The sequence below is a fragment of the Bos indicus x Bos taurus genome, chromosome 24, assembly GCF_003369695.1.
Source record: "Bos indicus x Bos taurus breed Angus x Brahman F1 hybrid chromosome 24, Bos_hybrid_MaternalHap_v2.0, whole genome shotgun sequence".
NCBI lineage: Eukaryota > Metazoa > Chordata > Mammalia > Artiodactyla > Bovidae > Bos > Bos indicus x Bos taurus.
The window spans coordinates 41733135-41756962 of record NC_040099.1 but is presented as its reverse complement, the minus strand read 5'-3'; the positions used below and the strand labels follow the sequence as shown (position 1 = coordinate 41756962).

Here is a 23828-nt window from a genome sequence, read left to right as displayed (position 1 = left end):
TTAACTGCATCTTGAGGACTGTCCCTTACCATCTTTTGGTTCTCCTTTGTGTTGGATTCATTTTCTGACAGCCTCTCTCCATGTGATAGCAGACACACCACTAAGTTTATAGTCTTGGATAGTGTCTACCCTGTAACTGTATATATCTTCTGTGTATGGATAATTTATAAAAGTGAAAATGAAATTTTAGAAAATGTCACAGAAGGTATTCACATACTTTTAGATGCTGAGATTTCTCTAAGAGTTAATGCAATCATTTGGGTCTGATCCAGTATTTATATGACTGAGTCTGCTGCTGCTGCTGCTGCTGCTAAGTCGCTTCAGTCGTGTCCGACTCTGTGCGATCCCATAGACGGCAGCCCACCAGGCTCCCCCGTCCCTGGGATTCTCCAGGCAACAACACTGGAGTGGGTTGCCATTTCCTTCTCCAATGCATGAAAGTGAAAAGTGAACGTGAAGTCGCTCAGTCGTGCTCGACTCTTAGCGACCCCATGGACTGCAGCCTACCAGGCGCCTCCATCCATGGGATTTTCCAGGCAAGAGTACTGGAGTGGGTGCCATTGCCTTCTCCGATGACTGAGTCTAGCCCAGGGCTAATCACAGGTGTGCCATGTAATGAGCCAGGACTGCCTTGCCTTGACTGTACCATCTATTTTCTGAAAAATTGGTGATTGCTTTTTGACTTTTGATTGATTATTTAGTTTTCAATGTACTTACAAGTAATTTCCTCCGAGTTGTGTGTTCTGTGTATGTAACCACCCAGATGTCTGTTACTTCTTGAGATGTCTCTCCAGGAACTTGCTCTCTGTAGGCCTCTGCCGTCCTCTTCAGGCATTCCTTCACCAGCATCCCGGGCTTTCCCTTTGTCTTGCTATGTTGGATCCTTCATTAGTTTCTAGGGCTGCTATGACAGAGCACCACAGACGGGGTGGTGTGAACAGCAGCACATTAGTTTCGCAAAGTCGTGAAGGCTAGAAGTCGGAGATCAGGGTGTGGGCAGGGTGGTTCTCCTGAGGCGTGTAGACAGCCATCTCCTCCCTGTGTCCTCACGTGATTGTCCCTCTGTACGTGTCTGTCCCCTCCTCTAATCAGGACACCAATCATGCTGGATTAGGTCCCACCCAAGTGACCTCATTTTCCTTTGATTACCTCCTTAAAGGCCCTGCTTCCAGATACAAACATATTCTGAGCTTCTGGGGGTTAGGAGGCCAACATGTGAATCCAGCCCATAACAAACCCTTCTTTCCTGGTCTTACTCTTTCTTAGTTTACTCCTTCCTTTCCACAGAGCACATCTTCCAGTAGCCTTTAGAGAATGGATGTGTGGAGATTCACTTTTTGGAGACCTTGCATATCTTAAAGTATCTTTTTTTCTGTGCTGACAATTAATTGACTTGGTTGGACAGGTCTACCTCAGATATTGACAAGTTAGCTGCTGTCTTCCCATCGTCTAGTGTTACTATGAAAAAAGCCAATGCTTTTTTGATTTCTGATCCTTGTTTTAAAAAAAAATACTTCAACTTCCCCCTTCTTTAAGGAAAAAATATTTTAAAATTCTCTATTTTGTCCCTGTTTTTATAAATTGAGCTGGGATTAGCTTTATTCTTTGTGTGGGTGAGGTGCCTAACGGGCCCTTTCAACCTGAGGACTTATGCACTTCAGTTGTGTGGCATTTTCTGTATTTATTTCATGATTTTCCTCCCGCACTGTTCTATTCTTTATTTTTGTAACTCCTGTCATTTCTATCGAGTCTTCATACTTCTCCTCTGCTTTTAGGGTCTTACTTCCTATTTGTTATCTCTTTGTCTTTATACTTAAATCCTGGGAAACCTCTCCAACTATGTTTTCAACCTGTTTATTGAACTTTTCATTTCTGGTTTCATACTTTTAATTTCCAAGGGCTCTTTTTTTGTTTTGCCTTTTTTGTTATTGTTTTTCTCTTAATTATTTATATGGTATCCTATTCTATTCTTATGTAATAACCTGTCTGATCTTCCAGAGACTAGTGAAAGTATGTATATTCCTTGAATAATCTATGGCTAGTCTTCAGGTTGTGATTTTTTAGTTTTGTGGCTGTTGTTTCTGTTTGTTTTGGTCTCTGACTTTCATATGAGAGATTTTTCTCAAATGTTTGGTGAGTCTTGGCTGTCCAAGTACATTTCAAAGTGTAGAAGTAAGCTACAATGAGATATCACCTCACACCAGTCAGAATGGCCATCACCAAAATCTACAAACACTGCTGGAGGTGGTGTGTAGAAGAGAACCCTCTTATACTGTTGGTGGGAATTAAATTGATACAACTACTATGGAGAACAGCATGGAGGTTCCTCAAAAAACTAAAAATAGAGTTGCCAGAGACCCAGAAATCCCACTCCTGGACAAATATCTGGACAAAACTATAATTAAAAAAGATACATGCTCCCTTATGTTCACAGAAGCATTATTCACAATAGCCCAGACATGAAAACAATCTAAATGCCCATCAACAGAGGAATGGATAAAGAAGATGTGGCACATACACAATGGAATATGATTCAGCCATAAAAAGCAGAAAGTAATGCCACATGCAGCAACGTGCATGCAATTCGAGATTATCCTACTAAGTGAAGTAAATCACAAAGAAAAAGTCAAACACGGTATGATATTACTTACATGTGGAATCTAAACTACGACACCAGTCAACTTACCTACAAAACAAAAACAAGACTCACAGACAGAGAACAGATTTGTGGTTGCCAAGGAGGAAGAGGGTAAGGGGGGGAAGGTTTGGGAGTTTGGGATTAGCAGATGCACACTAGTGTATACAGGATAGATAAACAACACGGTCGTGCTGCGTGGCACAGGGAACTGTATTCATTATGCTGTGACAAACCACGATGGAAAAGAAGACGCAAAAGACTATAATATATAAAACTGAACCACTTCTGCATAGAAGAAATTAATACAACATTATAAATCAACTATACTTTGATAAAATTAAAATATATATATTTAAAAAAAAGAACTCCCGTCAAGTTTTCTGCAGTCACCTAAGGAACCTCCTCCAGTTCCAAGACCATGGCATATGTATGACCTCCATGTAACTGACCGGGATGACCTTTCCCCACAGACTCTGAATTAGTGACTAATTGTACTGTCATCCATGACTCTAACTCATCCATAAGGATACTTGAAATACTATCTCAAACTGCAGAATTCTGTTACACAAGGAGCAGGCATGATGAGATGATTGAATGGGGCACAGGTTTTTTTTTAATTTAATAAAACTGAGTTTGAATGTTGTCAGGTCTCCAGGGCGGGGGGTGCGGGGCGGTGGTGCCACATGTCTCTCTCCGAGCTACCCAACCCTGCTGCCCTTCTGTCGTGCAGAGACACCGTCTCAGCAAAGGAGTGTGGCTACTTCTCTTCCCCCCAAAAACCTTTATTTAGAAAAACAAATGAAGGACTAGATTTGGCCCCTGGGCCATGCTTTGCTGACCTCTGCTCTGTGAACTAGTTTATCACAGTTAGATCATTTGCATAAACGCTTACAATGCTAACTACTTTACAAGGTTGTTTTGGCACTTGTATAAAATAGTAGGCACCACGCAGCGCAGTGGGCCCAAAAGTCAGAGAGATTCTGGCCGGAGCAGGGATCTGTCACCACCTACTTACAGGTGACCTTGGGCAAGTTGCTGAACCTCTCCTTGCTTTGTGCTCTGGCTGACTGGACAGAGCCTGGAATAGCTGGGACTGCACGAGGTAGTTTCATGGTACATTAGACTTTCCGGTTCACTGATCCATCTGGGGTTCTGGCTCTTGTTCCAGCCACACAGATATGCCATTTGTGACTCAACCAAACACCTTCACTTTAGCTCCTAGTTCTTTGGAAGCTCTTAGTAGCTTACTTTTTAGGTTGCGGTACCCCCTTTCTCCTCTTCCTCACACGCCTCTTTCTATTCTTCCCCCTCCTCCTTCCTTCAGTGGCCAGCAGACCTTCCCAAACAGGAGGAGAGGGCTCAGGCTTAATCATAAATGCAGCATCTCAATCCTGTTGGATTCAGGGATGCTGATGGAAGCGTGCCTTTAGGACAGAAAATCAAGTTTTCAAGTAAAGGAGTTCCATTTTTTCACTGAGGTTGCAACAGAAAAGAAAAGAGCCTTAAGCAAAACAAAGCTTTGAAGTTTGCCATCAAAAGGACTTTCTTCTTATGGCTGTTGAAAAGCTTTTAGAGCTACATAGACTTTTAAATGTAAGGTGGGTTACCATTTCCCTGGGAAGTTAATGTGTGGGTCTAATTACGACAAAGAAGCATCAGTTGAAACAATCTCTATAGAGTCTGAATGAAATGGCGGGGAGTCTTTCTGCTAAATAAAGAATGAGAAATGTCCCTCTAGTGAATATTTAAGAGTTCCTTTGTTAAATATTTTACTTTGCAGGTTTCTAGAAGCTGAAGCAGTAGCTAAAAAGCTCGCATCCTCTTGGTGGAACTGTAAATGGAGCAGTCTTTTGAGAGAGAAATTGAGAACATCTAACAAAATGTAAAGTGTGTATAAAATGTGATCCGGAAACTTATTCCAAGGTTGTAAGATGACAAGTGTGGCATGCATACGTATTACTGTTTTTAATAATGAAACACTGGAAAAACTAAAGACCCATCAACAATGGATTGATTAATTCAATTATGACATATTCATTTCAGTAGAATATTATGTATTTTTTTAAAGTCTATGTATCTTTATGTTTTGGCATGAAAGATGTCCATGACATTCAACAAACAGCAAACTTAGTTATCTGGACGAAATATGTATGACAACAACCTGTCAATGTGATGTCTGTTAGGTATGATTCTCTAGAATAGGATATTCTGATTAGTCTGATTAGACTGATTAAAGTGGCCTGATTAGTCAAGCTCTAGAAAGAGTATGAATGAAAAAAATTAAGGAACAAGTAGTCATTACACTATTGACACCTAATTATAACACATATTTGACTCTCCAACCTAAAGCAGAATTTCTAAAGAATTTGTTTATTGGTAAACAGAAATAAAGTAAAATTATGAAAAACTTTTGAAAATATTAGATGTTAAAAACATGTACTTTTGAAAGCCTAGCAAGAAAATACCTGGAAATCATGGTTTAATAAACTAATATTTAAAATCTCTAATATCAAGCCTACTAACAATTAAGGTGGCTCTTAAGCCAATCTAGATACAAAAAATCAGGATATACAATGTCAATATAAATTTTTAAAATTCATTTTATGCAGTTTTAATATTTATTATTTTCCTAAAGTTGCTTAACATATATTTTCTTCCTTGTCCCTTGGGGGGAAAAATGTATCATGAAAACAATATTTCACTTGTCTAGAAATGTTTTGAAATAGCAGAATTCTCAGTTACTATATGAAGAAGGCATTGGCACCCCACTCCAGTACTCTTGCCTGGAAAATCCCATGGATGGAGGAGCCTGGTGAGCTGCCGTCTATGGGGTCGCACAGAGTCGGACACGACTGAGGCGACTTAGCAGCAGCAGCAGCAGTTACTATATTTATCTTATTATTCAAAAAAACGTTGTGACCTACAGAGGTAAGAAGCCGTGGCCTGTTGACCGCAGAGCTTCCAGTACATTGGGTTTAGAATGATCTGTTCTGTCAGAGAAACTTATCAATGGAAAATTGACTATCAGAAAGTTTCTGCTGCCATCCTGTAATAAATGACAACTCTTCACAAGGGGTAGTTTCATGAATAATAGTTATTTAGAGAGTAAATATGAACAATTAAGGATCCCCAGAAATGTCAGAAAATAAACAGCAAAAAAGAAAGTGCCAAAATAAACAGAAAAATGTATTTTGGAGCAACAGTGGTAAGTCAAGCTATCTTGACATTAATTTAAATGATTTTCAATTAAAAATGCCATATACAAACTACCCATTGAATAAGAAAGCAAAATAAAGATATTTGCACACATAGAAGAATTTTTTAAAATGTACCTTCCACATATTACTTTTTAGGAGGTTCTGGAGGATACACTTCAGAGAGATGAGTGGAAGCCAAGAAAAAAGTTGTGAGAATCGGCTATGCCCCAATACAAGATAAAAAGCTTAAAGTTTGAGGAAAAAAACAAAAGCAATAAAAAATTAAACATATACTCCCCTCCCCGCAAAAAGTTAGAAGATGTAAGATACAGGAAACAGAAGCTAGCTCAGAAGTCTATTAAGAAGATGGTTTCTTTTTTTTTTTTTTTTTTTGGTATGTTTCTTTTTTTTACAAGAGAATAGAAAAGCACTTAGATAAACAAATAGGACCTAATCAAACTTACAAGCTTTTGTACAGCAAAGAAAACAAAATGAAAAGACAATGTATGGACTGGGAAAAATATTTGCAAATAATGCAACTAATAAGGGCTTAATTTCCAAAATATACAAATTCAACAACAACAAAACAATCCAATTGAAAAATGGGCAGAAGACCTACATAGACTTAAAGACATAAAAATGACCAACAGGTACATGAAAAGATGATCATCATTGCTAATTATTAGAGAAATGCAAATCAAAACTACAATGAGGTACCACCTCACACCAGTCAGAATCCTTCAAAAGTCTACAAATGACAAACACTGGAGAGAGTGTAGAGAAAAGGGAACCCTCTTATACTGTTGGTGGGAATGTAAATCAGTGCAGCCACTGTGAAGAACAGCATGGAGGTTCCTCAGAAAACTAAAAATAGAATTACCATATGATCCAGCAATCCCACTCCTAGGCATATACCTGGAAAAAACCATAATTCAATGATACATGCACCACTCTGTTCATAGCAGTGCTATTCACAATAGCCGAGACATGGAGACAACCTAAGTGTCACTCGACAGATGAATGGATAACGATGTGCTCTCTCTATGTATATTTATACATATACATATAGACACACATATACACAATGGACTATTACTCAGCCATAGAAAAGAGAGAAATAATGCCATCTGCAGCAACATGGATGGACCTAGAGATGATCATACTAAGTGAAGTAAATCAGAAAGAGAATGTCAAATACCATATGATATCACTATACGTGGATTCTAAAATACGACACAAATCGACACACCTACAAAACAAAAACACAGAGAACAAACTTGTGGTTTCCAAGGGGGAAGAGGGCAGGGGAGGGAGGTTTTGGGAATTGGGCATTAGCAGATGCAAACTATTATATATTATATATAGGATGGATAAACAACAAGGGCCTACTGTATTGCACAGGGAACTATATTCACTATCCTGTGATAAACCATAAAGGAAAGAAATATGAAAAACAATGTATATGTATGTACAACTGAATCACTTTGCTGTATACCTGAAACTAACAACATTGTAAATCAACTGTTAATTGTTGTTGTTCAGTCACTAAGTCATGTCCGACTCTTTGTGACCCCATGAACTGTAGCACACCAGACCTCCCTGCCCTTCACCATCTCCTGGAGCTTGCTCAAACTCATGTTCATTGAGTGGGTGATGCCATCCAACCATCTCATCCTCTGTCGTCCCCTTCTCCTTTTGCCCTCAATCTTTCCCAGCATCAAGGTCTTTTCCAATGAGTCAGCTCTTCACATCAGGTGGCCAAAGTATTGGAGCTTCAGCTTCAGCATCAGTCCTTACAATGGTTATTCAGGGTTGATTTCCTTTAGGATGGACTGGTTTGATCTCTGTGCTGTCCAAAGGACACTCAAGAAGTCTTCTCCAGCACCACAGTTCAAAAGCATCAATTCTTTGGCCTTTTTTGTGGTCCAGCTCTCACATCCATACATGACTACTAGGAAAACCATACCTTTGCCAACATAGACCTTTGTTGGCATTTAGCCGGAGGGAGCATTAAATTGTACTGGATGGAGAGGACTTTGACATAGAGACTGCTATATAGTAACAGCAATTTCGTTGCTTGTCTCCCATGGCCTCAAAGTATTGGCGCTTCAGCTTCAGCATCAGTCCTTCCAATTAGTATTCAGGACTGATTTCCTTTCGGATTGACTGATTTGATCTCCTTGCAGTGCAAGGGACTCTCAAGAGTCTTCTCCAACACCACAGTTCAAATCAAGACCAACTATACTTCCATAAGATAAAATTTTAAAAAATAGGCCAAAGCAGCTGTCTTAAATTTTTTGTTTTTGGTTAGAAAACATCAGTTGGTTTATTTTTATGATTTTTCTGTTTAGTTTCAAATTATTTGTTATTATTCTTTCAGAAATCATATATTGTAAATAGAAGACTTTTTTCCTCCATAAATGAAAAGCCAAGTTGGATTTTTTAAAACTGTGTTTTCTCTTTTAACACTGATTTTTTAAGAATTAGAGATAATTTGATTTGCTGCATAAGAATTGTGGTCAGATAAATACGTCATAGATCTAGGGGAAAATGTTCATATATTTTCTTCACAGAAATGTACATTTAAGGCCTTTGCCCATTTTTAACCAGGCTTTTCATTTTTGTTATTAAGTTTTAGGAGTTCTCTATAGGTTCTGGGGGGCTTCCATTCAGTGGGTTTCCTGTTTTGTTGTTACTCAGTTGCCAAGAAGTGTCTGAGTCTTCGTGACCCCATGGACTGCAGCACGCCAGGCTTTCCTGTCCATCACCATCCGGAGTTTGCCTAAGTTCATGTCCATTGCATTAGTGATGCCATCTAACCATCTCATCTTCTGTCGCCCTGTACAAAACAGCAAACCCCCTGAATGGGAGAGAACATTTACAAATCACACATCTGATAAGGGATTCATTTCCAGAAGGTAAATGACACAGAAGTAAGGATAAAAGCCTGAGAAGGACTTAACAGTCCTCTCAAAGAGCCGTCTTAGAAGCTGGTACAGAGCCAGCTCAGCTAGTCTGTGCACCACCTAAGCATTTGGTGGCTCTCAAACTTGTTCTAAGGCTGAAATTTTTAAAAAGCAGATACTGTGCTGTTTTTTAAAATTGAAATAGAAACAGTGGCCATTCTATCTTCCAACAGAGTAAATCTTTTGAACTCTCAGTTGGGAAGCACTGCCTGCTACAATGAATCTGATTTTTGATGTCTTTGCTTTGACATCATCCAGGACTCACTGGGTGCCCTCCTCAGAGTGGGAGCTGCTCTAGAATTATCAGGCTTCCCTTGTTCCCTCATCAGTTCCTCCCTCTCAGACTCTGTGCGCTGAGCCATTCACAGGAGTCCTCTGTCACCTCCACATGGGTGAGAACTTGGAAAAACAATTTTAGAATTTAAAGATGACATCAGGGCTTCTCTGGTGGCTCAGAGGTAAAGAACCCAACGTCCAATGTGGGAGCCATGGGTTCGATCCCTGGTCCGGGAAGATCCCAAACGCCACAGAGCAACTAAGTGCATGTGTCACAACTATTGAGCCTGTGCTCCACCACAGGAGAAGCCACTGAAATGAGAATGTGGTGCACACAATTAGGGAAAAGCCTGTGCAACCACAAAGACCCAACACAGCCAAAAATAAATAAAATTATTTTAAAAATGATATCGGCATATTGCCAAAAGAATTACCCCCTTTTTAACCTGAGGAAGATTCAGACCTTGAGTCTTGGTCTCTGGCTCAGGGGTCTCCCTGACAGCTCAGCAGTTGTTATAACAAGTGGAATCTGAGGCTGGGGAGCAGCACGGCCCTGGATAAGTTCCAGGCGAGAGCCAGGACCTCAGATGAACATTGGCCCTGCCCTGAGCCCCACACTCGACCAGTGTGTGTCTGGTTAATAACCATACACGAGCTAACTAGGAAGGAGATTCTGTGCTGTTATTACGAAAAACAAAGCACCAGGTAGCATTATACTTGTGGCTGTTTGAAAGTTCTGTGAGAGAAAAGCCCAGCTGTGATCTTGGGACAATTAATTATAAGACGTGATTTCAAAGGCTGTAATTCTATTTCAAGAATTCTGCTGATTGCCAGCATTTGAAAAACACTCTCCACCATGTCCATTTCACAAAGATCACTTTGACATGTTTTGCTTTGGGAATTTCTTTCTCGCCAAAACTTACAAAAGCATTGAACTGGGTGAAACTGCCACTCTAAACATTTGAAGTTCGTCTTTGATTCAGAAAAGAGAAAGAGAAATGGAAGGGAAAGGAGGGCCATTTAACATCATTAAAAACGTCTTTGAAGGTGTGATAGGCTAGTGCCATGAAAACCTAGAATGAAATGGAGGACCACAACTTTCCTCACCCTCCTCTGCAGAGATGTAGAGGCCAAATCCATATTAGGGGACCCCTGCACCCCCAAGACACAGCCTGGTTATAGGAATACTCCTGCTGGACAGGTTAGCACACATCCTGGACTGGTTATAGGAATACTTCTGCTGGACAGGTTAGCACACATCCAGTCCAGGTAGGAGGCCCTGCCAGTCTCTCTCCCGGTCACATCACCTCCCTCCTAATTCTAAATCGTCACTAGAGCTTCCCTGGTGGCTCAGTGGTTCAGAATCCGCCTGCCAGCGCAGGAGACATGGCTTCTATCTCTGATCTGGGAGGATGCCACATGCTGCAGAACAACAAAGCCTGTGTGCCGCCGCAACTCCTGACCCTGTGCTCTAGAGCCTGGGAGCTGTAACTGCTGAGCCCACGAGCCCCCACTGCTGAAGCCTGTGCTTGTGCTCCGCAACAAGAGAAGCCACCTCAATGAGAAGCTGGCAAGCCACAACGAGAGAGTAGCCCAGGCTCGCCAAAACTAGAGAAAAGCCCACAAAGCAATGAAGACCCAGCACAACCATAAATAAATTAATACATTTAAAAAAAGGTCAAAAGCAGCAAAAACAACAGCAGAAAGAACACAACAGCCACCTCCTAATTTTGAAAGTATGGTTGTTAAAAAGAGTGAGATAGCTCCTTATATGCTGACATGGACTACCCTCAGTGCAAAAAGCAAGTCAGAGAGAAAGTCACAGAGAAAGTCAATATGGGCTTTGACTCAGAAGTTCATTTCTAAAAGAAGGAGGGGTGACTTTGGCTTGTCTCCAGGGATCTTGGCCCGCCTGGGGCAGAGGACCCCTGGACTGACCTGCGCGCCCTGGCGGGTTCATGGAGGGGAGAATTCCCCCTGACTGTCTGGTAAGGAAGGTATGGGGCTGCAGCAGGACTTGGGGCCCTGGGAGGGCTTTTGGTGGAAGCCTGGGCTCTAGGGGCAGGGTACCCCCTTCACATGGTGGGGATGGGGGATCTCGGGAGGCCTGAAGGAGGAGCAGATGTCGTAAGTCAAGGTCATTAGGCCCTGGCTCAGGCAGGAAGGGTGCTTTCTGATCTTCCCCCCACCTGCTGCTGAAAAATGTACAAAGCAACCTGGAAAAACCAGCCAAGGTCAAGCCTTGTGAGCCCAGAACTTGTTCCTGTGACACTTGGTCCCGTGAGGTCGGCCAACAGTAGGGCAGCCCTGCGTTCTCCAGCCGGAGTCCATCCTCTGAAGGCCGACCGGGGTTCCCCCACTGCGGTGCTCAAGACGGTTCACTTCTTGGCGGCAAAAAGCACAGAACGGCCCGGAACAACTCTCCAGTGGACGCCTGTCTCCTGCCCGCCTCTGTGGATCCGGCCGAAGTCAGCCACATCTCATCGGAAACTCGAGGCCTGCCTGGAGCCGCGATGTTGGCTGCACCTCGGGAGCATTCAGGGTGGCGGCGGAGGGAAGTGCCGGGTGCGCTCATCCGCGCCGCAGGGGGCGCCTTGCCCCTGTGGGGAGCACCGGGGCACAGGGGGTCTGCCCCTCTAGCATACCCCCGGCCTCAGAGCGCTGTTTCGAGGGCTGAGCCGCCCCTCTAAATACGGCCAACTAGAGAGACAGCGTGCAAGCAGCCCTCAAGTCAAGGCTGAGTCAGTAGCCCAGGTTCCAAACACTCTGTGGACTGCAGATCTCTGGAAAATGGCCTTCTCTCACTCCCCACCAGAAGTAGAGGCAAAACTAGAAACTTAGGCTTTAGCAACCAATTCCGTCTGCTAGTGTGGTTTCTGGAAAGAAGCAAGCAGACGCGGGGGTGACTGTCCACAGCTTAGCTGTGAGGAGAACAGAGGATCTGGACGAGGAGCAGTGCGGCTGTGGGCTCGCGGAGGGGACCCTGGAGAGCTTCCCCACAGGAGACTGTTGACAGTTGTGCCTTGAAGGTCATGCGTGCGACCTGGCTGCCAGTCTGTCCTGGCGGCTCCAAGACTGCAGCCAGTGGGTCACCTCTTCTGACAGTCCCTGTGTGCTGAGGGCGGGGAGGCCTGTCACAGTCAGAGAGTCCAGGCTCGGTCTCACTCAGCACCCTCAGATGGTGAGGAGGGTGGAAGAGGGGACTGTGTGACCTGAGAGAAAGTCAGATGAGGGGCTGCCTTAGATTCGGAGCCTAATCCAAGAGAGGAATTCAGGAGGACATGGGGTGAGATACTCAACCCTCCCCTACTTTCTGAGGTTGTATGGGTATACTCTTCCTGGGAGATGACAAAACATTTCACCTCCTCAGCAGAGTCACAGACAAGGTGACCTAGACATCTGGGCAATTTCCAGGTACAGTACACTCAGCCCAAGGTCTCCATAGAGCCAGTGGCTGTTGGCACCATGACCAGTGTTTCTTCCTCCGGCAAGCTTTCTTTTTTAACGTGTGTGTGTGTGTGTGTGTGTGTGTGGCTTCCCAGGTCGCACTAGTGGTAAAGAACCTGCCTGCCAATGCAGGAGCCTTAAAAGACGCTGGTTTGATTCCTGGGTTAGGAAGATCTCTTGGAGGAAGGCATGGCAGCCCATTCCAGTCTTCTTGCCTAGAGAATCCCATGGACAGAGGAACCTGGTGGGCTACAGTCCATAGCACTGCACAGAGTCACGACCAAAGCAACTTAGCCTATATCCATCCATACATACAGGTACATATATACACAGGTGGTGGTGGTTTAGTTGCTAAGTCGTGTCCGACTCTTGCGACCCCACAGACTATAGCCTGCCAGGCTCCTCTGTCTATGAGATCCTCCAGCCAAGAATACTGGAGTGGGTTGCCATTTCCTTCTCCAGAGGATCTTCTTGACCCAGGGATCAAACCCAGGTTTCCTGCATTTCAGGCAGTTTCTTTACTGACTGAGCTATGAGGCAAGCCATATACACAGGTGTGTATGTATATGTGTGTGTGTGTATATATATATATATATATATAAAAGCACACGAGCAGTTCAATGTTAACTACCTGCTAGTGTGGCTCATACAAAAGGGTTAAAATTGTCAGTGAAGATAAGCAGCAAAGTCCTCCTGTACAGCACAAGGAACTATACTTAATATCCTGTGATAAACTATCATGGAAAATAATATAAAATATATCTATATCTATATCTATACGTGTGTGTGTATATCTGAGTCATTTTGCAATATAGCAGAAATTAATACAACATTGTAAATCAACTATACTTCAATACAATTTTTAAAGAATTGTCAGTGAGGAAAACCCAAAACGTGTCCCATCGTATGAAGGCTCTTCCCTGGCAGGAAATGGGGATAAAGCTGATTTCATCTGATTTCTCCTCTCTTTTGCAAACAAGTGTAATTGTAAAACAGTATTACAATGCAAAGACCCATTCTTGGACCATTTCCCACCCCCCACCCCGCGGCCCACCCCCGCCCCGACTCCAGCTGACATTGGGACCAGGCAATACTACAAAAGAAAATCATTCTCTTTTCCATAACTCCAGTATGCCATTTATAGTAGGAAGACATAGAAAACAAGAACGTAGTGTTAAAACTTATAGAAGAAAAGCACACAGTGAAAAGAACCACACTGTGATCAGAAAAGACACAAACGGAGCAGAAAAGGTACAAACAGAGCGAAGAGCACACTTGGTGATGGGGTTCCACAGCTACGGGATTCTTAGATCTGACCCGCATCAGGCACATCACCTCCATCTTCAAAATACTCAGAGCTTCTCAGGTCCCTCCCTAGACATGTTTAACATTTAGAAGCTATTTTCTTTTCTTTTTTTTTTAGTTCTACCAGTTTATTGCTACCAACCCATCACCGTCCACCCTCATGCACACATGCTCAGTCATGTAACCCCATGGACTGCAGCCCGCCAGGCTCCTCTGTCCATGGAATTCTTCCAGGCAAGAATACTGGAGTGGGTTGCCATTTCCTTCTCCTAGAAGCTATTTTCACCAACCCCACTAAAATTTTTCTTAACAAGTTTTGTTTGTGTTTGGAAGATTTTTTTGTTTCACCCTTGGCTAAATGTAGGCCAAGTTTGACAACTGTATTTTTAATTTCAACTGAAAGTAATTATATAAAATCCCTGTTTGTTCTGTTACTGCCTTAACAATCTCAATCTTCCTTAAATACCTATTCATCTAATAACATGGCCCTGCCTGTTTCATTTCTCTTTAATCTCTGCCTTTCATTAAGTCACTAAAGACGCACAGCTGTGCTTTTTAATCCATAGTGACCGCCCATTCGGAAATAGATGATTTCTCCTAGCTCTCTTTGCTCCTCTGCCCTCTCACCCCAGGAAGATAGTCAAGTCTGGTTCCACTAAGAACACACACCTGTACTGGGAATTCCCTGACAGTCCAGTGGTTAGGACCCCACGCTTTCACTGTCAGAGCCTGGGTTCAATCCCTGGTGGGGGAACTAAGATCCTGAAAGTTGCATAACAAACTAACTAAATAAATAATATACAATAAAAATTTAAAGTAAGCTATTAAAAAAAGGAATACTCACCTGTATCAATCCCGCGAGGTGATCGTGTTAGGTTAGGTGAAAGCCCGACACGTCCATGAAGCAAGGTTTCTACTCAGCAGACCCTCATTAATATCAGGTTTGCTAAAAGTTTTGCTAAAGTCATTCAAGAAGCAATGCCTATCATAACAAATAAAAGTCAGACATAGGCAAACACAGACAAGTGCACAAACCTAAAGGCTGGGACCATGACCTGGGACGCGGGACTCTAACCAGACCCTCTGAGAACCTCAGCGCCTGGAACTTACCATGTCTCTCCAGGGTGGGACTCTAATCTGCAAGCCCGATGAGGGTATTAGACAATTTAGGCAGACATACATTTTAACACGGATACTCACCCCCACAGACACCTGAGGCTGAACCAGGAGCTGTTCTTTTCAAAAGCAAAGTAGCTCTGAGAAACCTGGAGCACCACGACGGGGAAGCAGGAACCCAACCACCCACCATCCAGGCAAATTCAGTCTGAGTTGGCTGGTCAGGATCAGTGGTGAGGGCCCATGCCCACCGGGGGCTACAGTGCCTTGGGCAGGTGGTCACAAGACTTTACTCCCTTTGTGGTTGCCGAAATTGTTCCTGGGCAACAGCTTGCTGCCTGGGACACACTGAAGCCAACGTTATGGCACCAGCTTTTGAGAAAAGAAAGAACTTTATTGTGGGGTCAGCCAGCAAGGAGACAGATTTGAGAGCCTTCTGTCTCCGTGCCGGTCCACCCGGCAGTAAACCTTTCTCTTCTCAAGGCTGGTGTCGCGGTACTAACTCCTGTGCAGCCGGGCAGTGAGTCCTTGCTCTGTAACAACATGGCAACGTTTGAATAAAAAAATAAAAAATATTACATAAGAAGTATGAACTTAGAAAGTAAGTACTGAGCTTGCACTTTATAACTTTGTGAAATAAATGCAGACTACACAATACCTCCTTGTGAATAAAAGAGGACGTTTCAAACATATTCCAGGGACTTTGCTGGTGGTCCAATGGCTGGGACTCCGTACTCCCAATGCAGGGGGCCTGGGTTTTATTCCTGGTCAAGGAACTAGATCCCGCATGCCACAACGAAGACTGAAGACCTCACACAGCCAAATACATAAAATAAACAAATATTGAAAATATTTTTTAAAACCATTGGCTCAGACAGTAAAGAATCTGCCTGCAATGCAAGAGACTCAACTTGGGTCAGGAAGATCCCCTGGAGAAGGAAATGGTAACCCACTCCAGTATTCTTGCCAGGGAAATCCTAAGGACAGAGGAGCCTGGTGGGCTCCCTGGGGTCATAAAGGGTCGGACAAGACTGAGTGACCAACACTCTCACTTTCAATGTAACTATCACCCAGCCAAGAGTTCTCCATACATGGCCAATCCCATTTCGCTTTCATCCCCCATCTGGCAAGTCTCAGATACAGGACCGGTTCATCAGTAACTGCTCATGTGATTGTTTTAAGGAACAGCTTATATAACAGAAAGCACTTGATTCAGAAGTTAGACAGCAAAGTCAGGAAGACTGGACACAATGCTTGCCTCCCTGCAGTCAAGCCCCACCCCCAGAGGCAACGATTATAACTCGTTTCTAACTAATTTTAAATTCTTTTAAATGGAGGACCTCTCCGTTCCATGAAAAGGAGATTTCACCTAAGAAATCAACATATGAATCAGTATACTGAACTTGGTATATTTCATTGACGGCACCCATGGTGACAATGTCAGGTTGGACTATACTTATAGATCAGTCAATATTTGTGACTCCACTGATCCTGGAATCACCTGAAGACAGACACTAATCAAAACTGAGTTTTAAAGCACACGCTGTGCACCTCTGCCTCAGCAGCACGATAACTGTAAGAACAAGAAGGGCCTCAGCACTAGTTTCCTGGAGCCCCAGCGAGTGAGGAAACTGAGGTACAGCTGGTGGCAAAGGAGGGCTCAGAATCCGGTTCTCCCACGTCCAGCTCTCTGTCCACCGAGTGTCCTACATTCTTCTCACAGGCCTGTCCGTGCCGGAGCACATTCAGTCCATGTGACAGGCATTGCAATGACCTGTAATTGAGGGCAGATGCTGCAGGCTCTGAAATTTGCCATTGGAGAGGAATCCTAAGCATCTGCCATTGAACGTTTGATGGAACGGCTAATGGTGTGTTTCATGTGCAGAATCGGCCACAGACAACTATTCCCAGGACTCAAGACTTTCTCCGACAGAACCCGTCTGATGAAACATCACCAAGGCCCCCCCACCCCACACCCCGTGGGTTCTGCTTCTGTCCCTGGGCTCACAGCAGGTAGGTCACCTTAAGCTCACAACACTTTTGTGTAGCACTGAAAAGATTGTAGGTTTCTCTACATCCAACAGTTCACAGATTCCTCCTCTTTTTGGGCGTGTGCTTGTAACCCTGGTTTTACATAAAAGAGAATGAGATTCAGACCTGCCCAGGACATCCAGGCAATGCTGGGGCTTAAACCACGGCCTGAGGCCCCGCCCAGCGCACCATCTTCACATCTTGTCTGGCTCACAGATGAAGCTGGGCACGTGTCCCGATTTAAGGTGAAAATAGAAAACTTGTCCATGGTGTTGGAAGCCCGTGAGTACAGTATGTGTTTATTCTGGCACCAGTTCTAATTTGCTGATTCAGGAAAGGGCATTTCCAGCAGGAGGCAAGCAGGACATGTGCAGGATTACAAGTGGTTGAGCTTCTGGAGCACAGGATGGGAGCCAAGCAGGGGCGACAGCAGAGACTAGGGAGGTGGGCAGGAGTCACTCTCGGAAGTAGACTATACACCATTAGGATCTTGGCTCTTAATCCTCTAGGGAGTAGGGGAAAAGTAACTGTGGATTTAAAGCCACAAGTTTGGAGATTTTGCACTTTACCAAGGTCATGTGGTGACTATGAGGAGGACGGGTTGAAGGTGCCAGGACCAGAGGCAGAAAGAGTAGCCTGTGGCTGCTCCTGGGCCAAGTGAGAGCTGCGGGGGGCGGGGGGCTGAGGGGGGCAGGACGGGACATGAGACCCCATGGCCAACCAGGGGAGCCCATGGGAAATGCTGACTTATTTGCATCCTAATGATATTGGGCTTCTCAGGTGGCACTAGGGGTAAAGAACACGCCTGCCAATGCAGGAGACTAAGAGACGTGGGTTTGATCCCTGGCTTGGGAAGATCCCCTGGAGGAGGAAATGGCAACCCACTCCAGTATTCTTGCTTGGAGAATCCCATGGACAGAGGAGCCTGATGGGCTACAGTCCATGGGGCTGCGAAGACTCGGACACAACTGAAGTGACTTAGCATGCACACACGCTATTGTTATTAGGCAGAATAATATGTGGCACTATTCCCTGGTTTCACTTTTTTATTGGAAAAAATTTAAGATATAATGAACAAACAGCCAAACGACAGGTATTCAGTGTTCAGCCAGGTCAGTTCTGACAGCTGTGAGAGCCATGTGGGCAGAAGGAGGGTGGCTGGCCAGTGACTTCAGGTGCAAACACGTGGGGGAGTGAGCACCTTTTTCCTTCCCTTTCTCCTGCCGTGTCCCGAAAACACGAGGGAGAGGACAAAGCCAGCACCACAGCCTTGCAGTTTTTTTCCTCCAATCTGGATGACCCTAGAGAGATTGCAGAGGGCTGGAGGGCAGGAACAAACGTGGATGTGCACTGGAGCCGGGGGTGACAGGAGCTTGGGGTTTAGTGATGCTGGCAGTCCCACAAACGCAGGGGTCAGGACGGTACTCGGCCCAGGTCACTGCCAGGCCCATCCTCACCATAGACAGCACTTGATACCAAAAGACATGGCTTCTGTTGCAGCTTATCTTGATGACAGATATGTTCTTTTAAAAATGTCACAAAACAAGTAGAACTGGAAGTTAGGTTTACGCCTCTCTGTGGCTCATTTCATATTCTTTTGATAGTTCCAATATGTTTCTGCTCTTGAAAAACTGGTTTTGGCCCGAGACAGTGAGAACTGTAGCTAGATGTCTTGGGAGGGCCAGGGGAGGGTGAAGGTGGTGGCCAGGACTGGGGCTGGACAGACTCTGGAGGGGACAACTTCACACAACTGGGAGGTGGGTTTCTGTGGCAGATGGTTTCCAGTAGGTGGGCAGCAAACTGGACTGGGCTATGATGATGGCTGTTCAGAAGTCTGGGTGCCTGTCAAGGAAATTCTATAAAGCCTTAGCCATTTTTATAAGAATTCTCACAATATATTGTCAAGTTTAAAAAAAATAAAAGACTGCATTTCATTGGCCCCGTTCTGTAAGAAAAAGTACACAGTTACATGTGGGTAGATAAAAACACTAGAACATTGGGTTACTTGGGTTTTGGGGCTTTGAAGAACAGACTCACTGACATTTCTCAAGAAAAATGGCTTGTTGCAAGAAAACACCCACACAAGGATACAGGAAAAGCAGAAAACATGAGGCTGAGATCATTCTGGTTTCGGGCAGGCCTGAGCCCGTGCCATGGGGGCTTCGCTCTGTCTTGTGACTGGCCAGCCTGTGACACCCCTTTCTGTTCCTCCTTGATTCTGGCGTGCACAGGACCTGCCGGGCTGCACTGGTCCTCCTGGCGTCACTCTTTCAGCTAGGCCCCACTGCAAGCAGCTCCTGGACCTCACAAGGGGAGAGAACAGCTGGGGCCCACATCGTGGGGTCCGCCTCACTGTCAGACCGCGGCTCGGAGGCAGGCTGCTTTAGGTGGGACACCTCTGCTCCCTGGTCCAGCCGGCATGGGACCCGGGTCCCAGGGTCACCTGACCGGCGGGGTAACTCCAGGTGCGCTCAGATCATGCACACACACGTTGACCTAACCATGGATGATGGGAGAAGACGCAGTTCCGCATGGTGCCGTGGCGCCCCCTAGAGGGAGGTCGTCACCCGCAGGCTCCAGACCAGCAGGTGGACGCCCCTCACACACCCCTTGTCCTGCAGAGTGTGGAGCGAGGCTAGTTTCCCGCTGCTGTCTTGCTCTGTGCTCAGTGTGGATTGGAAGCATCCAGAAGAGCCCCAGACCCGTCTGTCCCCATTTCTCAGGAGAAACATCTGAATTCGAGAAATAATTTAATCATCCCCCCCCACCCCAAATCCATTCTGTGAATCCATTACTATCAGGAAAATCAAGCAGTAAATAGTTTTCTCCTTTGCCCTGTGTTCAGTGGATGTTTGCTTTTCTTTTTATCTAGAAATCAAAGAGAGAAAAAGAATGGGAGAGTCTTGTTCACAAAGACATGGCTGTTAGGAGACCTGAGTGCGGAGGATGGGAGGCAAAAGCCCACACCTCTGGGCGGTGGGAAGGCCGGGGCCTTGCTGTTTGAATACCGTCTCCAGAGTCGCCGAACACCTGCACCTCCTGAACATCACTCAAGATTCCTGATCAGTGAGTATGTATTCTTTAAAGGGGTCAGGTCCACTTCTGGAGCTTGGAGAGGAGCCTGCCTGGCGCCCTGCCACAGCCCAGGGATTCCTTGAGTCTGTGCTCTGGGCCCTTGTGGAAGGAGCTCTTTGTGTCTGTACTCATGTCAGAAGGTCCCTGGCTCAGAGGATGCATAAAAGGAGGTTTTTAAACACTCTGGGAGACAAAGGTTTGTTTTAAGAAACTAGCAATCACCTTGGAACAATGACACGGCTCTGCTTCCTCCTCCCCCCAGGGCACTGCTGCTGCTGCTGCTGCTGCTGCTGCTGCTGCTGCTGCTGTTAAGTCACTCAGTTGTGTCCGACTCTGTGCGACCCCATAGACGGCAGCCCACCAGGCTCCCCCGTCCCTGGGATTCTTCAGGAAGAACACTGGAGTGGGTTGCCATTTCCTTCTCCAATGCATGAAAGTGAAAAGTGAAAGTGAAGTCACTCAGTCATATCCGACTCTTAGCGACCCCATGGACTGCAGCCTACCAGGCTCCTTTGTCCATGGGATTTTCCAGGCAAGAGTACTGGAGCTGCCAAAGTTGCTGGGCTCTTTAGAAAACAGGCATGGACAAGGACACTCCAGCTCAAGAATGTCACGGAGGCCCCGCTGCTGGGCGGGAGGGAAGGGGATGTAGTATAGCCATGAAGGCGGCAGTTCCACAGCTGGTCGGTCGACGTAGCAGCAGAGGCGAGCCCTAGGTCAGTGTGCTTTACTTGATCAAAGTACATTCTTCTTAAAGATCGTTCTCATTGGATTTTAAAAATCAAGGTTTGGAGTTTCTTGACGAGGTTTTTGTTTATTCTGATTAGTTTAAGGAAGTTGAGATGTGGCTGTTTAAATGAATACTGACTTTATATTCTTAAAGTCCTTTATAAGGATAATGAAGTAAGTCCCAGGTAAGAAAAAACACAGACCATAGGACTATCTGTCCTAAAATCTTACTGCTCGAATCTTAGATCCCGTTTGGAAACTATTTATTAGAATTTGAGAAATGAATATATGTCATTGGTCTGTCAAAAAGGTGACTAGATCAACAGTTTGGGGGGTTTTCAGTTACTATCAAGACTCCTGCTGACAAAGAAAATTTTGTCCTTGTCATATGTTGTTAGCATCTTTATTAGAGATCAGGTAGCTAGTCATTGAGAGGGACTCAGTTTTTGCTGGGCGACAGAATAGATTTTTTTAAGGAAAAATATTTTATGGAAAAATTCTGCTAGTGTCTTTTTGAAAATTTTAGTTTTAGGTATGCATTTCTGAAGAGGCAACACATGCTCATGGCTCAGAGTTCAGGGAGTAAAAGGGTCGGTCCCTTTCCATCCTGCCCTTCAGCCTCACGTTCGCCTGCTCGGAGGCAGCCAAGGTTTTCATCCTGTGAATCCTTCCAGGTATTTCGTGTGTACAAGCGAATGTGAACATTGTACAATACCATACATTTTAGGGTTCCTCAGTTGGCATCCCCCTGAAAATATTCCCAGCAACCCAGGTCTCCTGATCCGAAAGGATAATGTGAGTGGAAATGGGACTAGATGTAACCACTGGAATCAAACGCATCGGAATGCTCCTTTAGGCAAAACCTACTACAAACACCTGTGGTCTGCCTGCCGCCTCACCGACTGGCCGCCCCCCTTGTCTGTCCAACTCATACATATGCTGAGGGGCCCTAAGAGTAAAGACACTCAGAAATGCCACCACTTCCTGTCAGTGAGATCTGTACCCCAGATCAGTACAGACATCAATTCCACCAGTACTTGCTTTATTCCCCAAATGCCCATAGGCATGTTTCAAAAGTTTAATTATCAATACTCCAATTTATTTTCTTAAAAAACCCCCCAAACTTGAGGAACCTACTAGCAGTACCTGGAGGAAAATCTCAGCAACAATCCAGGGGGAAAAGCCACTTAAACAAGCGCAAAGCCAAAAGCGTTACAAAAACTATAGAACATGACCCCAAACTCTGTCCAAAGGCAGGGAATACAGGATCTGACTTGGCAGATGGAAGGAATACTCAACACAGGTGTTTGTACTCAACATGGAGAGTGTAGAAATATTAGTATTTCCTGAGTTCCCTGTGGCTGAAGTATAGGCGCTAAGTACGATCCTGAATGTTTTGGCTGCCAAGAGTCAGCCACCTGGTTGTGGTGGGTGTTTAGTTGCTAAGTCATGTCCAGCTCTTTGTGACTTCATGGACTATAGCTCGCCAGGCTTCTCTGTCCATGGGATTTCTCAGGCAGGAATACTAGACTGGGTTGCCATTTCCTTCTCCAGGGGATCTTCCTGACCCAGGGATTGAACCCAGGTCTCCTGCATTGCAGGCAGGTTTTTTACCATCTAAGCCACCAGGAAAGCCCCAGAGTTAGCACCTACTAAATTATAAAATTAAAGATTATAACAAATTATTACTGCATTATCCTCTTGTGAATTATGAATGAGCTTAAAATAACAGATGTAGCAGTGGAGGAGTAAATCCTTGTTGATTAATGTTTAGAATGTCCTTTATTGAAACTCAAAGCACATTTTTTTTTTTTTTTATCCTCAGAAAATGTATCGTGCTTGAGAGTCAAACTGGCTTTCAGACAAGTTCTTTTCGTACTTTGGCTAAAGTACTATTTCTTGACTGATTTACTAAATTATATTAGTAAGAATTTTTACTGTTAAGCAAATAAAGGAGAAGGAAATGGCAACCCATTCCAGTATTCTTGCCTGGAGAGTCCCATGGACAGAGGAGCCTGGTTGGCTGCTGTCCATAGGGTCGCAGAGTCGACTGAAGTGACTTAGCCTGCATGCATGCATTGGGGAAGGAAATGGCAACCCACTCCAGTATTCTTGCCTGGAGAATCCAGGGGACGGGGAAGCCTGGTGGGCTGCTGTCTATGGGGTCACACAGAGTCGGACACGACTGAAGCGACTTAGCAGGCAAATAAAAAATAATTGCCAGACCTCAAATGAAAAACTGGAGGTGTGAAAACATTTTAATGCAGATTTTCTGTTGTTTGATGGTGAGATGAAGAGGCATGAGGCGAGCCTGCGGGGTCAGTGGGATCAGACTGGGGGACTGAGAGGCATGAGAGGCCTGCTGAGGAGCTGGGTCTTTATCTGAGTCCGTTGCGGAGCCACCGTTTTAAGCGGACATCTGATAGGATCTGCTGAGTTCATTCATCCATAACCCAGTCAGGGCCAACCTCCAGGGCGCAGGGTACTGTGTTTAAGGCAACCACAGAACAGAAAAACAAGGCCCCTTCTTCATGGGCTCTGAATGCTGGGTGAGAAGAGATGAGTAACAAGAGACTGACTGGGTAGATACTTTGGGGGGGGGGCGTGGGCGGCACTTTCACTGCCTATTAAAACAATGGAACTGGAGGGGGGTCACGGGGAGGGGTTGCTGCTTTAGAAACAGAGGTGGAGAGGCCTCAGCTGAGGTCTGAGTCAGAACAAGGAACCAAAATCTGCACAAACAGCAGAAGTGGCTGAGGAAACAACTCCTACAAAACCCAAGGGTGGAGTGAAGCTGCTGGGCTGGGGGCAGAGCCAGCAGGGGTGGACAGACAGAGGTGGTTTGAGCGACGAGGTTGCTGAGGCTGCAGGCTGTGGGGCTAGGGAGTTACGGTCATAGACCCAGGGACGCCTCATGTCTCCTTTCCTTCTTTAAATCAAGTCTGACCCTGAGTTCTGTGGCAACCAACGTCAGCCTGAGAGGCTGTCACCTGCCCTGTGTCTCACAGAGCCCTGGGGCCAGTGTGGGGGGCCCTGAACAATGAGGGC

The 23828-nt window shown here is 45.0% G+C and overlaps 1 long non-coding RNA gene across 1 annotated transcript; it reads right to left on the bottom strand.

Annotated features, from left to right (window-relative positions):
* Positions 1-18007: 18007 nt before the first annotated feature.
* LOC113882864 lies at positions 18008-19850 on the bottom strand. The gene is made up of 2 exons (XR_003508458.1): positions 19068-19850; positions 18008-18810 (listed from the first exon to the last, which is right to left on the bottom strand). It is a non-coding gene; the product is annotated as an uncharacterized LOC113882864 (long non-coding RNA).
* Positions 19851-23828: the final 3978 nt, after the last annotated feature.